This window comes from Hyla sarda, chromosome 7 (genome assembly GCF_029499605.1).
Source record: "Hyla sarda isolate aHylSar1 chromosome 7, aHylSar1.hap1, whole genome shotgun sequence".
Lineage (NCBI taxonomy): Eukaryota > Metazoa > Chordata > Amphibia > Anura > Hylidae > Hyla > Hyla sarda.
The window spans coordinates 87,860,103-87,872,782 of NC_079195.1; positions in this window are offsets into that span (position 1 = coordinate 87,860,103).

The following is a 12,680-nucleotide window of genomic DNA, read 5'->3' on the forward strand; positions in this document are numbered from 1 at the left end:
GTACATGCTGGGAGTTGTAGTTTTGAAACAGCTGGAGGTTTGCCCCCCCATGTGAACGTACAAGGTACATTCACACGGGCAGGCTTACAGTAAGTTTTCTGCTTCAAGTATGAGCTGCCGCAAATTTTTCACCGCAGTGCAAACTCCTAGCAGGGAACTCACTGTAAACTTCCGCCAGTGTGAATGTACTCCAAAAACACTACACTACACTACACTAACACATAATAAAGGGTAAAACACAACATATACACCCCCTTACACTGTCCCCCCGCCAATAAAAATCAAAAACGTATTGTACGGCAGTGTTTCCGAAACGGAGCCTCCAGCTGTTGCAAAACAACAACTCCCAGCATTTCTGGACAGCCACTGACTGTCCAGGCATGCTGGGAGTTTAGCAACAGCTGGAGGCACCCTGTTTGGGAATCACTGGCGTAGAATACCCCTAATTTAGTCCTCAAATGGCGCTCTCTCACTTCGGAGCCCTGTCGTATTTCAAGGAAACAGTTTAGGGCCACATATGGGGTATCTCCGTACTTGGGAGAAATTACACTACAAATTTTGGGGGGCTTTTTCTCCTATTACCCCTTATGAAAAGGAAAAGTTGGGGGTCTACACCAGCCTGTTAGTGTAAAAAAAATATATTTTTACACTAACATGCTGGTGTTGCCCTTTACGTTTTATTTTCACAAGAGGTAAAAGGAAAAAAAGACCCCTAAAATTTGTAACGCAATTTCTCCAGAGTACGGAAATACCCTATATGTGGGGCATAAAATGATCTGCGGGCGCATAACAAGGCTCAAGAGTGAGATCGCACTATGTACATTTGAAGCCTAAATTGGTGACTTGCACAGGGGTGGCTAATTTTACAGCGGTTCTGACATAAACGCAAAAAAATAAATACCGACATGTGACCCCATTTTGGAAACTACACCCCTCACGGAATGTAACAAGGGGTATAGTGAGCCTTAACACCCCACAGGTGTTTGACAAATTTTCGTTAAAGTTGGATGAGAAAATTAAAAAAATTATTTTTTTTCACTAAAATGCTGGTGTTACCCTAAATTTTTCATTTTCACAAGGGAAAATTGGAAAAAATCCCCCCAAAATTTGTAACCCCATTTCTTCTGAGTAAGAAAATACCCCAAATGTGGATGTAAAGTGCTCGGTGGGCGAACTACAATGCTCAGAAGAGAGGGAGCGCCATTGGGATTTTGAAGAGAAAATGTGTCCACGTGTGTTTACAAAGCCCCCATAGTGCCAGAACAATGGACCCCCCAACATGTGACCCCATTTTGGAAACTACACCCCTCACGTAATGTAATAAGGGATGCAGTGAGCATTTAAACCCCACAGGTGTTTGACAGATTTTTGGAACAGTGGTCCGTGAAAATGAAAAATTTAATTTTTCATTTGCTCAGCCCACTGTTCCAAAGATCTGTCAAATGCCAGTGGGGTGTAAATACTCACTGCACCCCTTATTAAATTTTGTGAGGGGTGTAGTTTCCAAAAAGGGGTCACATGTGGGGGGGGTCCACTGTTCTGGCACCACGGGGGGCTTTGTAAACGCACAGGGCCCCTGACTACCATTCCAAACAAATTCACTCTTCAAAAGCTCAATGGCGCTCCTCCTCTTCTGAGCATTGTAGTTCGCCCGTAGTGCACTTCAGGTCAACTTATGGGGTACCTCCATACTCAGAAGAGATGGGGTTACAAATTTTGGGGGGTATTTTCTGCTATTATCCCTTGCAAAAATGTGAAATTTGGGGGGAAACACACATTTTAGTGACATTTTTTATTTTTCTTTACATATGCAAAAGTCGTGAAACCTCTGTGGGGTATTAAGGGCTGATGAAATGGCAATGGGGGGGGGGGGGTCGGGTACGATTTCTAAAGGCTGAGACAAAATGTTTGCAGGAGCAGGCGGGATTGGGTACACATGTTGTGGGAGTAGGCTGTAATGGCCAGAAATCCAACAGGAGTTGGCGGAAATAAGAAAACAGTCCCATGCAAGACTCTAGTCTGAAGTTTTTTTTTTCTATCTTCACCCACCATCTCATGACTCTTCTTTTTTTCCGTTTTGTCCATTTGTTACATGTATATTATGGTTTAGTCGAATTTATTTTCTTATCACTTGTTTTTTTCTTTTTAGTCTGCTTAAGAAGGTGCACAAAATCTGGCTTAATGCCCAATACTGGTTGTACATTTTTAGGTGTCATTTTTCTCTTCAAAAATAATTGCAGCAGATGTGTTGTGTTTGTGCTTAAAAAAAAAAAAAGTGAATCACATTCGATACAATTATATGTGAAGAAAAGTGAAAAGAAAAGTGACACAGATAAAATGTACAACCTGTACAACCAGAATTGGAAACTGAGGCAGCTTTTGTGAACCTTCTTAAAGGGGTACTACGCCCCTAGACATCTTATCCCCTGTCCAAAGGATATGGCATAAGATGTCTGATTGCGGGTTCCTGCCGCTGGGGTTCTTGGCTGCGGCATCCAGACATCCGGTGCACGGAGCGAACGTTGCTCCATGCCGGATGACTGGCGATGCGGGGCAGAGGCTCGTGATGTCACGGTCGCGCCCCACTCGTGACATCACGGCCATGCCTCCTCAATGCAAGTCTATGGGAGGGGGCGTGATGGTCATATTTAGGGGGCATGGCTGTGATGTCACGAGCCTCCAGTCCTGCACCCGATGCTCTAAGCGAATGCCGGGTGCAGCAGGGAGATCAAGGGGGTCCCTAGTGGCAGGACCCCTGCAATCAGACATCTTATCCCCTATCCTTTGGATAGGAGATAAGATGTCTAGAGGCGGAGTACCCCTTTAATTATTCAAAAATAAAACAAGTTGTGAGAAAAGGTGAGGTCTGCCTTTAAAAAGTGGTCCATGAATGCCATAAAGAAAAAAAAAATCTTGTGAAACGAGGCAACCATATCCTTAGTGTGTGGTACACAGTGATGCTCCTCTGCCCAGTGGTCTCTAGTAGTGAACGCTGTGCTATTTCAAAACCAGTAAAGCACCAGCCTTTGGCAGATAGAAAACATCATAAGCATTTTTATAAGAAAACTAAATGAGACTGACGATTATAGACAAAAGTATTTATAAATTTGATACAAAAAGAAATAAAGTCCGAGTGGCACCACTAGGAATCTTAGACAGGAATGCCTAATTAACAGTCGGAACTGAAAAGGATACAATAGGCGGGTATTCAGACCTGGGGCGCTCAGAGGCGACTGCCGGCAATTTCACGCAAAATAGCGCCTCTGAGCGCCCCACGCCAAGCTTACCTGCCAGTCGGATGTCGTCCTCTTGAGATGAGCTGAACACACAGTACCTGGGCGGTGAGTGCAGGATTGTCTTTGTAATAGTATTTATAAATTCATTTCATCTATGGCAGACAAGACACTACTATATAGGGCTATTAGGGGAGAATTATCAAAACATATACAGACCAGTTGCTTATAGCAATCAATCAATCAATCAGATCACTTCTTTTATTTTTTAGAGGCCTTTTCAAAAATGAAAGATGAAATCTGATTGGTTGCTATGAGCTTCTGGCCAACTTTTCCTCTGCACAAATTTTAATAAATCTCCCCATTGTGCTCTCCCAAAACTTCTTAAAGGGGTATTCCCATCACAATGAATTGACATGAGTAGCCAGCAAATCCAAAAATAATAAACTTACTAATTTTGTTGTTTCCTTTAAATTCTCTGTTCTGCTGATATTTACCACTTGTCCTGTTCATTGATGATTGCTCGTTACTTAGGGTTACAGCCGCCACTGCGATCTTGCGGTAATGGCTGCACTTGTGCAGTACCCCATCTTTGTTCTGTTGCAGAATTCCCGGATTCTCGGTAGCGTGCATTTGCAATTCCCAACCATGGCCACCTCTCTACAGCCTGTAGGTTTGAATGTGGACAAGCCCAGGAGCTGTCAGAAGAGCTATGGAGCTTGCTATGTGTTCTGTGTAATCGGTTCAAGAAAGACGCAGGTAACAGTTCCGACCTCAGACAAGTGCACTGTTTATTTTAGCGTCTGGGGGAGGACAGATAGTGATTGCTATGATCTGCTGTCCCTCAGTAGGTAAAAAAAAAAACAATGCACTTGCTCGAAGTCTGAACTGTTATCTGCATCTTCTACACTGCCAACACAGGAGGATACATAGCAATCTCTAGAGCTCCCAACAGTTCCTGGGCTTACTAGTGCATATGCTCTGGAGCAGTAACTTTGCACTTCCACTGCTGATCTATACAAGCTGTAGATCAGCGTTGGGAACACACCTGTTCAAGCAAGCAAACATGTCAATTATCCACCAAAGTCCCGCCTTGAATTCGGCCAGGCGAGAAAAACGCAGCACCTGGAACAATATAAATGGGGCAATTGGGCAGCTGCACCATACTGTATACTCTATATTGACTTAAATATTGGGACAGTACAATACATGTAGGACATCCCCATCTAAATCCATATGGCTTAACATGGAGTTGCAGCATGCTGCTGTACAGCCATGGAAACCCGTGCCATAAAGCTCCGGCTGCACAGTTTTTGTGCTGATATTAATACCAGAATAGGTTTTTAACTTTGTAGTTGTTGAGTCAGCAGAATGCTGGTGACTTTTATGACCACTAGGCACAAAGTGGAGACCACATAAAGTTAGAGAACAGGGTCACCAAGGGATGAGTTGCTGTGGTTCCTAAACACTTCCACTTGTCAGGTATACCACTTACAGGTAATGGTAGAGGGAGGAAATTTCAGGAACTGACTTGTTGCGATGGAGGCATCCTATTACAGTACCTCGAATTCAATGACCCATTCTTTCACAGTAGATTGTAAAGGTAGACTGCCATTGCCATAGGTGTATAAAATAAAGCACCTACCTATGCAGACACTTGAATTCAATGATTAAGAGGTGTTTCTAAACACTTCTTGTTAATAGTGTGTAGTCTAAGGATCAGAGAGGATGGTGAATATGGAGACTATGCTCTTTGATCCAAGTTGAGATGGTTTGTTTATCAATAATCTGAAAGGACTTTTCCAAATAGAGTTCACACAAAGCTCATTCTTCCAAGACTCAGTAAGAAACGGCAGACTGTATGGGTCTTCAGAAGCCTACTGCAGTGCCAAAAATACGATGGGGAGGTGCCCTGGAGCCAAATAGGGCCTCTCTCGTGAGGGTTTCAAAAGTGCTGTAGCTGACCATAGACACCCCTCGCCCCCCAAGTCTGTGAATAATTTTAGATGCCCTGTTTGGATGATCTGAGTAAGTAATGGGCTGGCAGAGCTATTAAGGTCCTGCTGTTTTAGGGCTTTCAGACCTAAAGGGAAATTAATTTCCAAGAATAAGGGTCATAGGACCCAGAAGCCCCAATTTTACTTATTAATCCCCTGTTTGTAAAATAAATGGACATTCTAAACATTTTTAAACAACTTCTCCCTGTTTGATAGACCATGTGACTTTTCTTTTCTTCTTGTAGATTACTCTTTCTGTTTCATATTGGATGTGATACTTCAACCACCTTATTTCTGTTCTTCTCCTTACTGATCAGGGTATTATTTTCTACCTCTACCTTTTCTTCTTTTGCTTTTGGGTTCTCAGGTACCATTACTATGTAATTTCTTCTTTACCCAATAGGGACTGAGTAGAGAGAAAACGATTAGCAGATTTGGTTTTCGGTTTTTCTGTCCACTGTCTCTAACATCATGGCCTGTCTCCTATCATATCCCAAAACTGAGGTAAGATTTCCTATTCCAGCACATTGGGGGAGATTTATCAAAACCTGTGCAAAGGAAAAGTTGCCCAGTTGCCCATAGTAACCAATGAGATCACTTCTTAAATTTTTGCAGAGGCCTTGTTAAAAATGAAAGAAGCGATCTGATTGGTTGCTATGGGCAACTTTTCCTCTGGACAGGTTTTGATAAATCTTCCCCATTGTGTGCAAATAAACCACCTTACTTGATTTGTGCCACATTTAACAAAAATGTTATACAGTTTTAGGCTCTCTCTTCCCCACAGTGTCTGCAAAGGTAGCGTGTTCTTGGCAAGATGGGTTTTGGCTTTGCTTTCCCTATTCCGTGAATTTTGTTTTGTTCTGTTTATTTTTCTAGATGCCATTTTGTTGACGCTTACACTATTTATTGTATTATATACTTGGTATATTTAGTATTCTCATACTATTTCTCCTTTATTTTCAGCAACTGTAAAATTAAGGCCTGGGACAGGCGGAAATGTCTTTTATGTCGAAATGACAACACATTACTTGTTGACAAACCATGTTCCTTCTTTTAATGTTGAAAATAAACTGTCATTTATCCTAAATATATTGGAGAGTAGTAGCCAGGCTCATCTTTCTGTCTAAAAGATTCTTTTATGCATTCTCCCTGTGCCAGGCACTGTACTGGTTGTTCATTTTCTTTACCAATCTCCAAAATGCAGCTCCTCCCTACATCTATCTTATCTCTACCACCTTACATATGCTTTACCTTCTGCAAGTGGTCTTAGACCAACTTCCTCCATAATCCAAACCTCCCACTCATGTCTCCAAAAATGTCTTGAAATGCTTACTTCTCTGCAATATAATACAACAAACAATCCAATTAACTCCATGAAATGATTAACCCCTTAAGGACGCAGCCCATTTTCACCTCTAGGACGCAGCCCTTTTTTGCACATCTGACCACTGTCAATTTAAACATTAATAACTCTGGAATGCTTTTACTTATCATTCTGATTCCGCGTTTTTTCGTGACATATTCTACTTTAACATAGTGGTACATTTTTGGAGTAACTTGCATCCTTTCTTGGTGAAAAATCCCCAAATTTGATGAAAAAATTGAAAATTTTGCATTTTTCTAACTTTGAAGCTCCCTGCTTGTAAGGAAAATGGATATTCAAAATAATTTTTTTTTTTGGATTCACATATACAATATGTCTACTTTATGATTGCATCATAAAATTGACGTGTTTTTACGTTTGAAAGACATCAGAGGGCTTCAAAGTTCAGCAGCAATTTTACAATTTTTCACAAAATTTTCAAACTCGCTATTTTTCATGGACCAGTTCAGGTTTGAAGTGGATTTGAAGGGTTTTCATATTAGAAATACCCCATAAATGACCCCATTATAAAAACTGCACCTTCCAAAGTATTCAAAATGACATTCAGTAAGTGTTTTAACCCTTTAGGTGTTTCACAGGAAAAGCAGCAAAGTGAAGGAGAAAATTCAAAATCTAAATTTTTTACACTTGCATGTTCTTGTAGACCCAATTTTTGAATTTTTACAAGGGGTAAAATGATAAAATTATACTTGAATTTGTAGCCCAATTTCTCTCGAGTAAGCACATAACTCATATGTCTATGTAAATTGTTCGGCGGGTGCAGTAGAGGGCTCAGAAGCGAAGGAGCGACAAGGGGATTTTGGAGAGAACGTTTTTCTGAAATGGTTTTTGGGGGGCATGTTGCATTTATGGTGCCAAAACAGCAAAAAAAAACACATGGCATACCATTTTGGAAACTAGACCCCTTGAGGAACGTAACAAGGGATAAAGTGAACCTTAATACCCCACAGGTGTTTCACGACTTTTGCATATGTAAAAAAAATATTTTTTTTTACCAAAAATGCTTGGTTTAGCAAAAATTTTACATTTAAAAAAAAGGTAATAGCAGAAAAAACAAAACAAAATTTGAAGCCCAATTTCTCCCGATTCAGAAAACACCCCATATGGGGATGAAAAGTGCTCTGCTGGCGCACTACAGGTCTCAGAAGAGAAGGAATCACATTTGGCTTTTTGGAAGCAAATTTTGCTCTGGGGGCATGCCGCATTTAGGAAGCCCCTATGGTGCCAGGACAGCAAAAAAAAAAAAACAAAACACATGGCATACAATTTTGGAAACTAGACCCCTTGGGGAATGTAACAAGGGGTAAAGTGAACCTTAATACCCCACAGGTGTTTCACGACTTTTGCATATGTAAAAAAAAAAAATTTTTTACACTAAAATGCTTGTTTTCCCCCAAATTTTACATTTTTACAAGGGATAATAGCAGAAAATACCCCCCAAAATTTGTAACCCCATCTCTTCTGAGTATGGAAATACCCCATAAGTGGACGTGAAGTGCACTGGGGGGCGAACTACAATGCTCAGAAGAGAAGGAGCATCATTGAGCTTTTGGAGAGAGAATTTGGCCATGTGCATTTACAAAGCCCCCTTGGTGCCAAAACAGTGGAACCCCCCACATGTGACCCCATTTTTAAAACTACACCCCTCACAGAATGTAATAAAGGGTGCAGTGAGAATTTACACCCCACTGGCATTTGACGGATCTTTGGAACAGTGGGCTGTGCAAATTAAAAATGTTATTTTTCATTTTCACAGACCCCTGTTTCAAAGATCTGTCAGACACCTGTGGGGTGTAAATGCTCACTATACCCCTTGTTACATTCCGTGAGGGGTGTAGTTTCCAAAATGGGGTCACATGTGGGTATTTATTGTTTTGCGCTTATGTCAGAACCGCTGTAAAATCGGCCACTCCTGTGCAAATCACCAATTTAGACCTCAAATGTACATGGTGCACTCTCCCTTCTGATCCTTGTTGTGCGCCCGCAGAGCACTTTGCGCCCACATATGGGGTATCTGCGTACTCAGGAGAAATTGCGTTACAAATTTTGGGGGCTTTTTTTCTTTTACCGCTTATGAAATTTAAAAGTATGGGGCAACACCAGTATGTTAGTGTACAAAAATGTTTTTTTTTTACACTAACATGCTGGTGTAGACCCCAACTTTACCTTTTCATAAGAGGTAAAAGGAGAAAAAGCCCCCCAAAATGTGTTAGGCAATTTCTCCCGAGTACGGTGATACCCCATATGTGACCCTTAACTGTTGCCTTGAAATATGGCCTAAATTAGTGACTTGCATAGGGGTGGACATAGGGGTATTCTAAGCCAGTGATTCCCAAACAGGGTGCCTCCAGCTGTTGCAAAACTCCCAGCATGCTTGGACAGTCAATGGCTGTCCGAAAATGCTGGGAATTTTTGTTTTGCAACAGCTGGAGGCTCCGTTTGGAAACACTGCCGTAGGATACGTTTTTCATTTTTATTGGGGGGGGGAAGGAGGGGGCAGTGTAAGGGGGTGTATATGTAGTGTTCTACTCTTTATTTTGTGTTAGTGTAGTGTAGTGTAGTGTAGTGTTTTTAGGCTACATTCACACTGACGGCGGATTACACTGAGTCTCCCGCTAGGAGTTGAAGCGGGGAACTCACTGTAATCTGCCGCCAGTGTGAATATAACCTGTACATTCACATGGGAGGGGGCAAAACTACAACTCCCAGCATGCACTAACAGAACGTGCATGCTGGGCGTTGTAGTTTTGCAACAGCTGGAGGCACACTGGTTGGAAAATACTGAGTTAGGTAATAGAAGCTATTACCTAACTCGGTATTTCCCAACCAGTGTGCCTCCAGCTGTTGCAGAACTACAACTCTCAGCATGTACTGATTGCCATGACAATATTATAGTAATTGTTGGCTGTCCGGGCATGCTGGGAGTTGTAGTTTTGCAACATCTGGAGGTCCGCAGATTGAAGACCACTGCATAGGAGGTAATACTCACGTGTCCCCGCCACTCCGGACCCGTCACCGCTGTCCCTGATGTCGCTCCATCGCTGTCGCCGTGTCCCCGTCGCTCCGGAACGTCTCTGCTACCGGCCGGGTATCCTCGCTCTCCGTCGCCGTCATCACGTCGTTACGCACGCCGACGCACGTACGCGACGAAGTGATGACGAGGAAGGAGAGCGCCGGCCATACAGGGGATCCCTGAACGGAGAAGACACCGAGGAGGCAGGTAAGGTCCCTCCCGGTGTCCTGTAAGCACTAACCCGGCTATTCAGTCGGGCTGTTCGGGACCGCCGCAGTGAAATCGCGGCGGTCCCGAACAGCCCGACTGAACAGCCGGGTTAGTGTCACTTTCCCTTCAGACACGGCGGTCAGCTTCTGAAGGGTTAATACAGGGCATCCCCGCGATCGGTGATATCCTGTATTAGCCGCGGGTCCCGGCCGTTGATGGCCGCAGGGACCACCGCAATAGGGGTGTATTCGCCGTATAAGACGCACCAACTTTTTCCCCCCAGTTTTGGGGAAGAAAAAGTGCGTCTTATACGGCGAAAAATACGGTAAGTATTTCAGCCCCTCATAGGTCTATACTTTAAAAGACATCATGATGTTACACAGTGCATATAAGTATATAGTAAAGGTCCTCAACCCACCAATCTTCATTCATTTTAACCCTTTTTCAAATATACAATTTAATAGCATTCAAACCTTTTTATGGTCATATTAGATCTTTTCTACTGCATATGCAAGCAAACATCTCGACATGAATTATTCATGCACCATTTCTGTATTATTATGATTATATTTTTTTTATAAGCGAAGCCCATGGCATAAAAAGAGATGGTATCCCTTGCTTGTCTTAACTCTCAATTTGAAGGTTAACAGCGAACCAACAAGATTTCACTCTGCAGTGAACGTATTATGGAGTCACTATCAGACCTACTGTGCTGCTTGAGATTATTTCTAATAGTCTGCAACCGCAGTGCAGATTGCGAGTCTGCCATGGTTCACATCTGGGGGAGACTGAAGGCATCAACGGCAAGAGCTAAAAAGCCTGCTCATATGTCAGACATATTCTGCAGTCAGTATGTTATGGGGTGTTCCACAATGTATAGAGGTGTATTAAAGGGGTACTCTAGCGAAATACTTTTTTTTTTTTTTTTTTTAAATCGACTGGTGCCAGAAAGTTAAACAGATTTGTAAATTACTTCTATTAAAAAATCTTAATCCTTCCAGTACTTATTAGCTGCTGAATACTACAGAAGAAATAATTTTCTTTTTGGAACACAGAGCTCTCTGCTGACATCACGAGCACAGTGCTCTCTGCTGACATCTCCATTTTAAGAACTGTCCAGAGCAGGAGAAAATCCCCATAGAAAACATATGCTGCTCTGGACAGTTCCTAAAATGGACAGAGATGTCAGCAGAGAGCACTGTGCTCGTGATTCAGCAGAGAGCTCTGTGTTCCAAAAAGAAAAGAATTTCCTCTGTAGTATTCAGCAGCTGATAAGTACTAGAATGATTAAGATTTTTTAATAGATGTCATTTACAAATCTGTTTAACTTTCTGGCACCAGTTGATTTAAAAAAAAAAAAAAGTTTTCCACCGGAGTACCCCTTGAAGTGTTTGTGTGGATTGTACCTTTTTTCTTTTAGATTTGAAATGGCTTCAATTGAACATATGAACAGGCTTTGTTGAAGTAGTAACTTGTTTTATGTCAAGAGGGCAAGGTTTGGAAAGCAAAAAATGTAGTGCAAGCACATGCAAGCTATGAATCTGCAAACCTGGTTCAGATGAAGGACCCCAGGAACAGAAATCGAACAGTTCTGCCTGTAGGTCTTAATATTAAATTAATGTACTAACATGCTTAATGTTATACAACTACCCGCACTCTGATCTAACTTTCTAACATTTTCTAAGAAAGTACCGTATTTTTCGCCGTATAAGACGCACTTTTTCTTCTCCAAAACTGGGGGGGAAAAGTTGGTGCGTCTTATACGGCGAATACACACCTATCGCTGCGGTCCCTGCGGCCATCAACGGCCGGGACCCGCGGCTAATACAGGACATCACAGATCGCGGTGATGTCCTGTATTAATCCTTCAGACGCGGCGATCAAAGCTGACCGCCGCGTCTGAAGGGAAAGTGACACTAACCCGTCTGTTCAGTCGGGCTGTTCGGGACCGCCGCGATTTCACCGCGGCGGTCCCGAACAGCCCGACTGAATAGCCGGGTTAGTGCTTACAGGACACCGGGAGGGACCTTACCTGCCTCCTCGGTGTCTTCTCCGTTCAGGGATCCCCTGTATGCCGGCGCTCTCCTTCCTCGTCATCACTTCGTCGCGTACGTGCGTCGGCGTGCGTAACGACATGATGGTGGCGACGGAGAGCGAGGATACCCGGCCGGCAGCAGAGACGTTCCAGAGCGACGGGGACACGGCGACAGCGATGGAGCGACATCCAGGGCAGCGGTGACGGGTCCGGAGCGGCGGGGACACGTGAGTATTACCTCCTCCTGCAGTGGTCTTCAATCTGCGGACCTCCAGATGTTGCAAAACTACAACTCCCAGGATGCCTGGACAGCCAACGGCTGTCCGGGCATACTGGGAGTTGTAGTTTTGCAACATCTGGAGGTCCGCAGGTTGAAGACCACTATTGGGTTCAAAATCTTTATTTTTTAAGATTTTACCCCTAAAAATTGGGTGCGTCTTATACGCCAGTGCGTCCTATAGGACGAAAAATACGGTAATATTGTTTTCTGTAACTTTAATAAATAATGCATGCCTGTTTGCACTTTTACTATAAAATATATATATTTATGTTATTACTAGAAATGATACATTACAGTAATAGTAATCATTTACATATTACTGCATATTTACATACTGTATGTAGTGTATTCATATGTAAAATTCTCGCTATAGCTGGTGTGGGGAGATTTATCAAAACCTGTCCAGAGGAAAAGTTGCCCAGTTGCCCATAGCAACCAATCAGCTCGCTTCTTTCATTTTTCAGAGGCCTGAAAGAAGCAATCTGATTGGTTGCTCTGGGCAACTCTGGACAGGTTTGAATAAATCTC